Raw genomic sequence first — 12,705 nt, 5'->3', positions numbered from 1 at the left:
GTTTGACGTTAACATCAGGAGTTTCTGGATGGCGCAAATAGCCCAAACACGGAGCTGCTGAGTAAAAGGTTGGCAATTTGAGCCCACCTAGAGGCACTTTGAAGAAAGGCCCGGTGATCTATTTCCCAAAGCTTGGCCATTGTAAACCGTGGGAAGCCCAGTTTTACTCTGACATGCATTGGATTCACCATAAGCCAAAGTCAACTTGTTGGGCATAGGTGGGCAAAGGAAACTGCCACCACGCATGTCCCAATCAATACATCACAGTTACAAGTGGGACTGCAGAAGCAGGGAGAGGACCATGATTGGGATATGTATATTTTTGGAGAGAAGAGCTTACAAGACTGGTCTAGGACCTTCTGACCATGGCGGTCAGGGTCATGACTGTTCGACCCCCTGTACTATCCCCAGTATAGTACCCTCCATCGAAGACACACCTAGATTAGCCTCTAAGAGAGAGACTCCCCTCCCTAAGCTGGCCAGAGAAGGGTGGAGGCAATCCACTCTCCAAAGCATTCTGCCTGTGGGCAAGACGGTCTCCATCCTTGGTTAATGGTCCATGCAGTGGAGGCTTAGTCTAGGTGTGGGCTCTGCAGATGGATTCAGGCTGCCACTGCCAGCCATATGGTTTTGCAAACCAGGGTGCTCAGAATGTAAGCTCTAATGTACATTTGAAATCAAACTTAGCATCCACCTTTGTGATTATAAAAACTTGCTTTTGCAGGATATTGTTACCCCAAGTTGCTAATTGGATTTTTCCAAATCTGTTTTAAGTGTGCTGCTTTTTCTTAAAACAGTTTTATTGGCACTTAATCCACATATCACACAATTTAATACTTCAGTCATATCAAGAAGAGTTGTACAATCATTACCACAATCAATTTTAGAACATTTTCTCTCCCCCTGTTAAATCACTGTTATTTATTTAAATTATAAAAATCATTTTATTATGTGCGCTTCTTATTTATAAAGTATCTAATGGGTTTTTTTTCCCTTTTCTAAATTCAGGCTTCACTTGCTCAACAATCACTTTGCTATCTAGTCACTTTTGCATCACCTTTCCCATTGCTTGCTGTGCTGCCTGAGGTTTTCTCGTCTCGTCTTTCCAACCCTTTCCTTTCTGCTCTCACTTAGGAGCTGGAGAAGTGTAGGTTCGAGCATGGTGTCAACTTCAGAAAGGAGAGCGCAGTAGCTCCTGGTGCCTCCCCACTGATGATAACAATGAAGCACCATGACTCTTTCCTGTCCTTGCCACCCCTTCCCTTCTTTCTTTTCTCCATTTTTGTTGGCATGCCCTGGAGTTTGTCTCCTGCTCTCTTATCAAATTATTACCCTGGCCTGCAGTTTTTCAGTCACGCTTGATAAGTGTAGGCTGTTCGGGGCCTGTTTCCTTCTGCTGTGCACAGGGCACCTCCCGGCCAGAGCTGACTCCATGGCACCTAACAACACCCACAATAAAGGGGGACCTTTATGGGATGCCCTACTTTATCCCCTGCTCCTGCCCTCCACGGTGCTATGCCCTTGCCCTTGGCCCCCTCAACCTCCCTTCCTCGACATTTTGACATTGTGCTTGCTTACAGTTAGAGGAAACGATTGCCTTCTATCGAGACAGTTGTCAAGTTATGGGGGGTGATCGGGCCAGCCTTTTCAAATCACCACGCACCAGGGAAGAGCGATTGTAGATGGAAGGAAAACTGGCTGCATGCACTGTCCAGATGGGCTGCAAAATGCACTCATGTGCTCCGTTCCATTTAAATCCGAGGGAGAAAAGATCTCTAATTGCTTATGTCTCCCTGGCTAAAGAACAAGATTCTGTGGACAGCTAAAGATGTACTTTCTTTCTATGCCTTTCCTCCTCTCCCTGCTTCATTCTGAATTACGTCCTGGTTTGGAAAATAACAGATATGATGACCATCAATTAAATAGCACCATCTAGCTTTTCACTATGTAGAAAGGGCTAGCAAAATCAGAACCTGCGCATAAAGGAAGCTTGTCCAGGGAGCCTGAGTCCTCCTTCTCAGTGTTACATGTGGATCCTCCATTTCCAGTGCGGACTGAAGAAAAACAAGCTCGCTGCCAGCGAGTTGATGCCGACGCAAAGCGTCCCCCCGGAGCTCCATTTCTCTGGAAGCAACACAAAGGAAATACAGTCCACACATCACGCAGAATGACCCCCGTCTCCTAACAGGAGCTCCTCCAAGAGCGATGGTGGGCTTGAACTGCCAACCATGGAAATATGTAACAAACTTGTGTTTAAAGGAGCTTAGTGTCTTAAGCATTTTAGATAGTATTTTTGAGAACGCCATTTTCCTCAGCAGGAATGTGGTGATACTAAACATTTTACTGGTAAAAGTCATTAATGTTTTTCCTCACGGTGTTGACTTTTGTTGTAGGGAACCACAGCAGCTGCGACTGAAAAACAAGATGAAGAACCACTAGCAGGTAACGTAAGCCTGTGTGGCCGCGGTTAAAGACAGAGCTTCGCCTCGTTTCCACACTGCTCATTTGCTCGACTAGCTCGAAACAGAGCCATCCAACTGGAAAATTCCAGTGTCAATCTCTAAGCCAGTCTCTTTGGCAATTTGGTCTATTTTTGGAAACGGCTTCTATAGGGACTGTTTTGGCTAATGCTGCTCTGGGTCTATCTCGAGGGCTGGGAAATGGAGTCCATCCCCCTCAAACAAGAAGCCAGGAAATTGCTGCAGAAGTCTGTTTCCACTATAGCCTCAGATTCTGCTTTTTAAGGAGGAAAGGACAGCCACCGTGACTTGGGCTTCCACTTTCCCACAGGGTCATTGGCTCCAGGGCTCTGCCTGTGGTTCTTGGTCTATTTTGAAAAGAACAAAGTTGGCCTCTTTCTGAATGTGCCTATTTAAGGAAGACAAGAAAAAGGTTCTGCTTCCATTATTTATTTATTCTTTAAAGATAAAGCTAGGAGAAAGAGAACTTGAGAAGGAACTTGGAGAACACTATGTCTGTTTCTCATCAAATGATACTTGTTATTTCTGTCTGTCTGTACCCACTTCTCCCACCCCAGCCCCAGGCAAATCCACCCACTGTGTTTGGGACTCTATCAAAGAAGGGAGTGGTGTTAGTCTTCTGAGCCACAGTGACAGAGACAGAAATGTTAGTAAGTGCTCATGGTCAATTGGTATGAAATTGATGTTTAAAAGACAACCAACACATGCTATTGGGCAGTTTTAATTTTAGCACTTTGACATAAATATGAATCAAACCGAAACCAAACCCAGGGCCATCAAGTCCGTTCTGACCCCTGCCAACCCTGGCTAGGGTTTCCAAGACTGTAAACTTTCTTTCCCCTTAACTTTTTGTTGTGAATCCTGAGAAGGTTTCCAGAGCAAATCATCAGTTTTACATGCAACAATTCATGCACATTTTGTTTCAGCTCATCCAGTGCAATCGCCTCAACATAGCCCTGTTTATCCCACCCCCTCCTTCTTTTTCCTATTTACATCCCTCCTCCTTTCTCACCCTTTGAACTTTGTTCCCTTTTCAAATCTTACATGGTTTCATATTCTAGCATAGTAAGTTCAGTTCCAAACCTGAAGGGTAACTAAAGGCCATAGTCCTGGGAAACCTGCCAATCTCTCTTTGACCTTTAAGTCTGGCCTCTTTCATGATTTGGAGTTCTGTTTCAGATTTTTCTCACACTGCCTAAGCCCTGCTACTTTGACTCTTTTCGGAGCTGTTGGTAGTGGTCACTGGGCACTGGTTAGTTCTTCTGCTCTCTGAGGCTTGTACGATCCATTAGTGTACTGGATCAATGATTCCCCCATGTCTTTCCATTTTCATCACTCTTTCATCCTCTGGATGAGGCAACACCAATAATTGTACCTTACATGGATAGCTAAAATCCAAGTCACTAATCACCAACTTGGGATGTAGAACATTGTCTTTGCGAACTGGGCTCTGCCAGTTGACCTTGGTGCCTCTAGAGATGTGGTCCTGATGCCCCAGGACCAGAAACTTGTTCCCTCAAGGGGTTTGGTTATATCTAAGAAGTTTTCATAATCTTGTCCCCAGTATGCTCCACTACATTCATGATATATTTGCAGCAAAGGTAAGTACACCTAAGCATCCCCTATCAAATCTATATGTCTTTATGGATATACTCTTATTCTCCCTCCCACACCTGATCAGCCTGTTTGTCTATCCAACTTTCAGCGTGTAGATCACCACTATTGCAGGACTGTGTATATAGCAGGATTTACTTCTGTTGCTGTTCATTTGTGAAACCCTCCAGGGTCTTCCCTGGCCCATTGTTTTTAGTTAAGCTCCTTCTTACCCAATACTGCCATCTCCTTCACTCTTAGTTAATACACATCTACCCTTGTGGTAGTTACATAATCTCCTGTCAACTTGAGCGAAGGGGTAGAGTCTAGCCTGTCAATCAAGTCGCAGCTTGATGACCTCTTTTGGAGGTGAGATAGAGATCAATAGCTCACTGGAGGCCAGACCCAGGGTCTCTGTATTCCCTTTCCTGATGTTGAGACCCTCAGAGCTGGAGGAGTCCCAGAGAGACCCCTGCTGCTAGTGCTGAGATGCTTCCACTGCCACTGGATCCACAAGACTTTCCACCCACTGGCCTATGCTCTTCCTGCATTCAGCATCATTGCATGTGCTGTGTGAGTCTGAAGAGGAATCCATGGGCTAATATCGGACTTATAGACTGATATCAAACTTATGGACTTGATCTGGACTGGGCTGGGATGTTTTCTTAATATATAATTACTCTTTTGCCCGAGGAAACCAGCCTCTAACAACCGAAGGGTCCATAGGCGCAATTGTACGGCGATAATATGAAGGTTATAGTGAAGTCATAGAAGATAGGAGAGAGTGTCAAATAAAGGAGTCAGACACATTTCATGGTGGCATGTTCACCTCAGTCCCTCTTGACGTGGAGGTGGGAGAAGAGAGAGGGAGTCTTTACTACTTAGGATATTTCTAGGTAGCCACAAGACTTGCATATTCAGTAGTTACATACATCACAAGGTGGGTGGTAACTACAGTAAGACCCTTGAGCTCACAGGTGAGGAAACCTAATCCCTGCATTGAGGGAAGGTCTGAGTGGGGCTGGGTGCCACAGCGGGAGGAGATAACAAAAGAATGTCAGCTTCTCCAGCAGTGGTTCTCAATCTTACTAATGCCGTGACCCTTTCCTACAGTTCCTCACATTGTGGTGATCCCCCCAACCATAAAATCATTTTCATTGCTACTTTATAACTAATTTTGCTACTGTTGTGAATTGGGTGAACCCTGAGAAAGGGTCATTCGACCCCCAAGGGGGTTGCGACCTATTGGTTGAGAACCGCTGTTCTACAGGGAGATAGAATCAACCATGTGCTCACTTTAAGGCAGCATAGCCGTTAGGGGAGACTGTGGGAATGACATTTAAAGCAGGATCATGTACTTGGACTTTATCCCTAACTTACCAAAGTGGTGGCTTTCCTACCATGCTTTCCAGACCCCTCTGTTATAAGTGAGGGGATATAGTCCTAGTCATATTTCCCTCAGTGTGAGTTTCCCCCACTCTTTGACATAAAGCTCTTTCTTATGCATAGGGGTCTCCCTGGATTTGTTTCACTAGTCCACCTGGACTACTGTAGCCCTCTGCCCCATGACTCCCTCTTTTCACCTTCTCGTCCAGCCCTTGGTAATCATCAAAGAATGTCTCTTTTCGTGGTTTTTGGTTTTGAATTTATAATAGTGGTCTCATACAATATTTGTCCTTTTGTGTTTAACTAATTTCACTCAGCATAATGTCTACCAGGTTCATCCATGTTAACAGATTCATTATTATTCGTTAACATTGCTGAGTATTTAATTGTGTTTATGTCCCAAAGTTTGTCCTATCCATTCTTCTACTGACGGGCATTTAGATTGTTTTTACCTTTTCCCTGTGGTGAACAGCGCTGCGATTAACATGGCTGTGCATATATCTAATTGCATTGAGGATCTTTTTTTTTTTATACGTTTGGCGCTTATTCTTTTTTTTTTTTAATTTTAACAATTTATTAGGGGCTCATACAATTCTTATCACAGTTCGTACATATACATACATCAATTGTATAAAGCACATCTGTATAGTCTTTGCCCTAATCATTTTTTTCTCCTCTTTTCTTTTTTTACATTTTATTAGGGACTCATACAACTCTTATCACTATCCATACATATACATACATCAAGCATTGAGGATCTTATTTCTCCAGGACATATAGTAAGTGGACAGAATGCTAGGTCATATGGTGTTTCTACTTCCAACTTTTTGAGGAAGCACATACTCAGTGTTGGAATTTGAATAATTTAATAACCGGTTGCTGCCCTACTGATTATTTTCAGCATATAAAAAAAGATATGCTGAAAGGTAGTTTATTATTTCATACAGTTACACTTATGAATAAAAGAGGTACTCAAAACTAAATTATAAGAAAGCGCTTTAAAATATTAATGAAAAATACTAAATAATACTTGACAAAAACCAATAAAACTGTTACGATATTCCCATATTGCTTCTTAATTGGTGTCCTCACTTGCAATAATCTTCCCTCTTATCCGAGCATCATTGACTGTGTGATTTATCCTTAATGATCTTTTCACTGGCGGAGTGGAATTCCATTCTTTTCATGACAGGCCAATGAGACAATACTCACTGTGGTTGATATATTAGAAACAGGTGATTTTTCTTCTCTGAACATCTTTGAAAAACCCCTTTCTGAGTCTGCTAAACTTATGGCAATGGTTCTGACAATATTTTGAGCTCTTTGAACACTTCCAGGAATTGCATAATTCTGGGTATTTTTCAGAATGTTTTCCACGAATGCTCGATAATCATTAATATCAATTTGGTGATTCAAAATGTCATTTAATACAAACAATTGTTCTTCAGCTGTTTTCCACTGAACAATTACAACTTCAATATTCCAGTAATTTGACTCCATAAATTGAGAAATTGCAATTTATTCCTATGTTCAAATTGGTTGGCTACAGCTTTCAAATGTTCACAATCCATTAGTCTTTTTTTCAAGCTTGTTATGATGCTCTATAAAAGTTTTTTTTCCAAGGAAGCCGACAAAACAATGGTTTTCTACAAATTTTACATTTTTGAAGTTTCCTAAAGTAAGTAATTTTTCAACTTTATTTTTTAAAATAAATCATTTTATTGGGGGCTTGTGCAACTCTTATCACAATCTACATCTACATCCATTGTGTCAAGCACATTTGTACATTTGTTTTCCTCATCATTCTCAAACCATTTGCTTTCTACTTGAGCTCTTGGTATCAACTCATTTTTTCCCTCCCACCCTGTGCCACCCTCCCTCATGAACCCTTGATAATTTATAAATTATTATTATTTCGTCATTTCTTACACCATCTGATGTTTCCCTTCACCTATTTCTCTGCTGTCTGTCCCCCAGGGAGGAGGCTATATGTAGATCCTTGTGATCCGCTCCCCCTTTCTCCCTCCCCTTCCCTCCACCCTCTCAGTATCACCACTCTCACCACTGATCCTGAGGGGTTCATCTGTTCTGGATTCCCTGTGTTTCCAGCTCCAATCTGTACCAGTGTACATCCTCCGGTCTAACCAGATTTGTAAGGTAGAATTTGGATCATGATAGTGGGGGGGAGGGAGGAAGCATTCAAGAACTACAGGAAAATTATATGTTTCATCATTGCTACACTGCACCCTGACTGGCTTGTCTCCTCCCTGCAACCTTTCTGCAAGAGGATGTCCAGTTGCTCACAGATGGGCCCTGGGTCCCCACTCTGCACTCCCCCTCATTTACCATGCTATGATTTTTTGGTCTTTGATGCTTGATACCTGATCCTTTCAACACCTCGTGATCTCATAGGCTGGTGTGCTTCTTTTGTGTGGGGTTTGTTGTTTCTCAGTTAGATGGCCGCTTGTTTATCTTCAAGCCTATAAGACCCCAGACTATATCTTTTGATAGCCAGGTACCATCAGCTTTCTTCACCACATTTGCTTATGCACCCATTGTCTTCAGCGATAGTGCCAGAAGGGTGAGCATGTCAGACTGTCGAACTGTTGGAACAAAATGTTCCTGTGTTGTGGGAGTACTTGAGTAGGGGCCCACTGTCCATCTGTTTCCTTAATACTAAGCCTATAAATATATGTACATGGATATATTTCCCCCTCATCATATATAAATATATTTACATCTGTCTATGCATGTATTTAGATCTCTATAAATGCCCTTTGCCTCCTAGTTCTTTCAACTTTATTTTTAAGTATGGAATCTTTTATTTCCAAGCATTTGAAATGCTTTAAAAGATCTTAGAATGTCTTTCCACCTTTATTATGTTAATCTGGAGAAAGATGGGACTTTCTACTCCCGTAAATACTTTGCAGTCTCATAAACCCACAGCATTGGGTAAGCATGAGTCAGCATTGACCTGATGGCAGTGCATTAAAAAAAAAAAGTATTATGTCTATGTGTCTCACTTGCAGTGCATTTGAAAGAAATTTCATTTAAAATATCAGTCATCAATGCCAAATCAGTTATAAAATATGTATTTTCAAGATGGGCAGCCATATGATGTACTTTCTATTTGAATATAAGTACTGGTGTAGCCCTGGTGAAGCATGCCACCTCACTAGGGTTGACCTCCAACTACAGGCATCCCAGCTCGGTCCCCTAACTTTACTAATCTTTTTCATTTCAATTCCAAGGTTGGGTATGTTTGAAAGTTCAATTTAGTTCTTACTGATTTATGAAAAATAATATATATATCAGTAAATATTTTATAGTTTACCTGCTTAATTTCCTCTATCAAATTATCTATGACTTGGATGGCCCCACTATGAGAAATGATGCCAATCAGTGACTAAGGGTGATACAGGGGACAGCACCGGAGACACAGTGTGGGAATTGCACCTGACCTGATCCCACCACACCGAGGCAAATCACTGGGGGAGTGCAGCGGAACAGCAAGGGAATGGAGTGGCAAGGTCCCCAGGGAATGCTGAAAGTGGACTTTGGGGCCAGGGCGTGGTGCCCCAACAGACTGGACTGGAAAACGCTCCTAAGGGCCAGCAAACGATCTCTGAACTAACTACAAGCTTTTCTCTTGTGAACTGTTTTGTTCTGTTCTTTGTCAGTGGTTTGTTTTTGTTGTTTTTTTGTCTGGTTGTATACTGTTGCTTTGTTTTCCTCTGTCTTGTTTTCGTGCATGTTAGTGTCTCCACAGGTCTGTCTGAATAGGACAAGCTGGATGAACTATCTGGAGGAAAAACAACGGGACCGACAGTTCCGGGGGGACTTGGGGTCGGGGGGTAGGGGGGATAAGGAAGTGGTGTTAACAAACCCAGGGACAAGGGAAAAACATGGGACCCCAAATGGTAGAGAAGGGGGAGTGGCATGCTTGGTGGGAAATGATCAAGGGTAAGGTTGCTTAGAGAAGAGGTATACTCTAGCCCAGGTGGCGATGAAGCATGGTAGTAGGGCAGGAGGAAAGTCAAGGGAGATGGAGGAAAGAGCTAGGAGTCAAAGGGCATTTATGGAGGTCTAGACAAAGACATGTACATGCAAATATATATAGGAGGATAGGGAAATAGATCGATGTGTCTATGTTTATAGGTTAAGCATTAAGGTGGCGGAAGGACCTTGGGCCTCTACTCAAGCACTCCCTCAATGCATGAATACTTTCTTTTATTAAATTGGCACTCTATGATGCTCACTCTCCCGACACAACTGCTGAAGCCAAAGGGGGTGAACAAGTAAATGTGGTGAAGAAAGCAGATGGTGCCCGGCTATCAAAAGAGATAGTGACTGGGGTCTTAAAGGCTTGAAGATAAACAAGCAGCCATCTAGCTCAGAAGCAACCAAGTCCACATGAAAGAACACACCAGCCTGTGTGATCGAGTGGTCCCGAAGGGATCAGTTACCAGGCATCAAAGAACAAAAAAATCATATCATTGACTGCACACCTCCATGATAGGATCGCTGAAGACAAATGGGTGCATAAGCAAATGTGGTGAAGAAAGCTGATGGTGCCCTGCTATCAAAAGAGATAGTGTCTGGGGTCTTAAAGGCTTGAAGGTGAACAAGCGGCCATCTAGTTCAGAAGCAAAAAAGCCCCCATGGAAGAAGCACACCGGCCAGTGCTATCACGAGGTGCCAAAGGGACCAGGTATAAGGCATCATGCAAAAAAAAAAAGATATATGTGTGTATGTATATATGTGTATATGTATATATATATATGTGTGTGTGTGTATATATATATCATATTGAATGAAGGGGGAAGTGAAGAGTGGAGACCCAAGGCCCAAGTGTCGGCCAATGGAGATCCCCTCACAGAGGGGTTCAAGAGAGAAGATGGGTTAATTAGGGTGCGAGGTAGTACCGATGAAGAACACAGCTTTCCCCCAGATCCTGGATGCTTCCTCCCCACAACTACCATGATCCAAATTCTGCCTTGCAGGGCTGGATAGGGCAGAGGTTGTACACTGGTACATATGAGGGCTGGAGGCACAGGAAATCCAGGGTGGATGATGCTTTCAGGACCAAGGGTGTGAGGGGCGATGCTGGGAGAGTGGAGGGCGAGTGGGTTGGAAAGGGGGAACTGATTATAAGGATCCACATGTGACCTCTTCCCTGGTAGAGGGATGGCAGAGAAGGGGGGGAAGGGAGACTCCGGATAGGGCAAGATATGACAAAATAACGATGTATAAATTACAAAGGGCACATGAGGGAGGGGGGAGCGGGGAGGGAGGGAAAAAAAAGAGGACCTGATGCAAAGGGCTTAAGTGGAGAGCAAATGCTTTGAGAATGATTGGGGCGGGGAATGTATGGATGTGCTTTATACAATTGATGTATTTATATGTATGGACTGTGAGAAGAGTTGTATGAGCCCCTAGTAAATTGTTTAAAAAAATAAAATAAAAAGTGAGCAAACACCATAAGCTCACCAAAATGACACTCAAAAAAACCCAAAAAAACAAGTGACTACTGTATTCGACGGCATGGACCCAGAAGATTAAACCCACGTCATAGGTTTAGGGAAAATGCAATTAGTGTGTTTTATAGACAGTTATTGCCATCAGCTGTTCCATGAGAGGAAGATGAGGCTTTGTCCATCTTTACACCTCGGAAGCCCAATAGGATTACTGAGTTGGAATCGGCTTGGCATCAGTGGGTTTAATTTGGTTGGTCTTGGAGCTCATGGGTAACATCGCTGGAAGGGCTTCCGTCACATGATTTGAGCTACACTGCTGTCCAGAATGTGACTCTTTTCCAGGCCGCAGGTGAGAGGAAGGAGGGTGATCAAACCGTGCCCCGCACCAGCACCGGGAAGTTGCCTGTGGCAGTGAGGGACTCTGGGGCACAGCATTAGGGAAGAGAAGGTCAGAGAGGTCAGGGGAAAGCATGTGGGTCTCCAGAAGGACTGGAAGCTCTGAAGGAAACCGACCCCCTCCCCGAGGGGTGGAGCACTGTACAGCACAAGAATCTGACCACAGTCATCGACGCCTCCAGTGAAGAGAAGCGAGAAGTCATTACGGGAACTTGTGTGAGGGCCAGGGACTTTCTGGCAGTCCCAGTTCTGAAATGACAACTACACAGGACACACAAATAGTAGGGGACTTCAAAAGGCCGTGGGAAAATACGTTTAAAAGATACTGAGATGGCTTCCCCTGAACTTTTGAAGCCCTCTCGTCCAAAGCTGGGCGGTTCAGGGGGCTGTGTGTGCAGCTCTTACCAAAAGACTGGTGATCTGAGTCAGCTGGAAAGGAAGGCCTGTAAAGCTGCATCCCCTCAAATCCAGCCGGTGACAACCCTCTGGAGCTCAGTCCTACTGACACACATGGGCTTGCTGTGAGTCAGGGTCAACTGACAGCACCTGGTTTATGTGAGTATTGGGACAAATGATGGCCCAAATGAGCCAAGACTTGAAAGTTTGCAAAAGAAACTGAATGGGCTTGTTCGGTGACTTTTGGTAGAAAGGGGGAGGGGATTACATTTTAAAAGCCAGTGACCTCTAGAAATATGATCTAATAATCTAGGCCTTATGCCTCATGTTACATCCTGTCCTCTTTACATGATGGGATTCTGAGTTTCAGAGCAGGATGGACAGGTATTCTGGTTTCTAAGTTGCTTTCTATATATACTTTATTCAGTTACATCCATTTGTTAATTAAGCAGGTAAAACAGCATGTTTGTTTATTGAAAGTCTTGTCCCGGACCCCATGTCCACCCAGGAGCTTATGCCAGAAACACAGGGCTTGTTCTTGACCCTCACTCTGTCTTTCTCCCCAAATCCAGTGTTGTACCACCTTCCATCCCTTTCATTCTGAATGCATCTCTTGACTTTGTCCCTTTATTTCCATCTCCCCCATCTAGAGGTTATGTTTGTTGAATCTGTTCATCCTTCTTTTGAAGCTTTACTTTTCTAATTTTCTAATGGAAAAAAGTACACAATTTAAAAAATTTTACTCTGATATTTATAATTCCTCCTGCTAATGTTAACATCATTAACAGCAACAAAAAGCCCTCTGATTTGAAATAATTTCTAATATATGTCCTGTAAAACTTTATTTTCAATCATATGCATTCTTGGTTTACTGCAGACCCAAATCTTAATTTCAGTCTTGAGACCTTAAACAAGGAGTTCATGGTGAAAAGTGAAGCACTCTACGATGCCCTCATGAATTGCCACTGGCAATCTCT

General features: G+C 43.2%; 1 long non-coding RNA gene across 1 annotated transcript in view; it reads left to right on the top strand.

Annotated features, from left to right (window-relative positions):
- LOC142426788 (uncharacterized) overlaps positions 1-12,705 on the top strand; it is a 73,572-nt gene that overhangs the window by 20,498 nt on the left and 40,369 nt on the right. Inside the window, exon 2 of the long non-coding RNA XR_012779756.1 lies at positions 2,394-2,442. This is a non-coding gene — a long non-coding RNA (uncharacterized LOC142426788). The remainder of the gene's footprint in view (positions 1-2,393; positions 2,443-12,705) is intronic.

The sequence above is a fragment of the Tenrec ecaudatus genome, chromosome 1 (genome assembly GCF_050624435.1).
Source record: "Tenrec ecaudatus isolate mTenEca1 chromosome 1, mTenEca1.hap1, whole genome shotgun sequence".
Classification (NCBI taxonomy): domain Eukaryota; kingdom Metazoa; phylum Chordata; class Mammalia; order Afrosoricida; family Tenrecidae; genus Tenrec; species Tenrec ecaudatus.
This window is presented reverse-complemented; position numbering and strand designations above follow the sequence as displayed.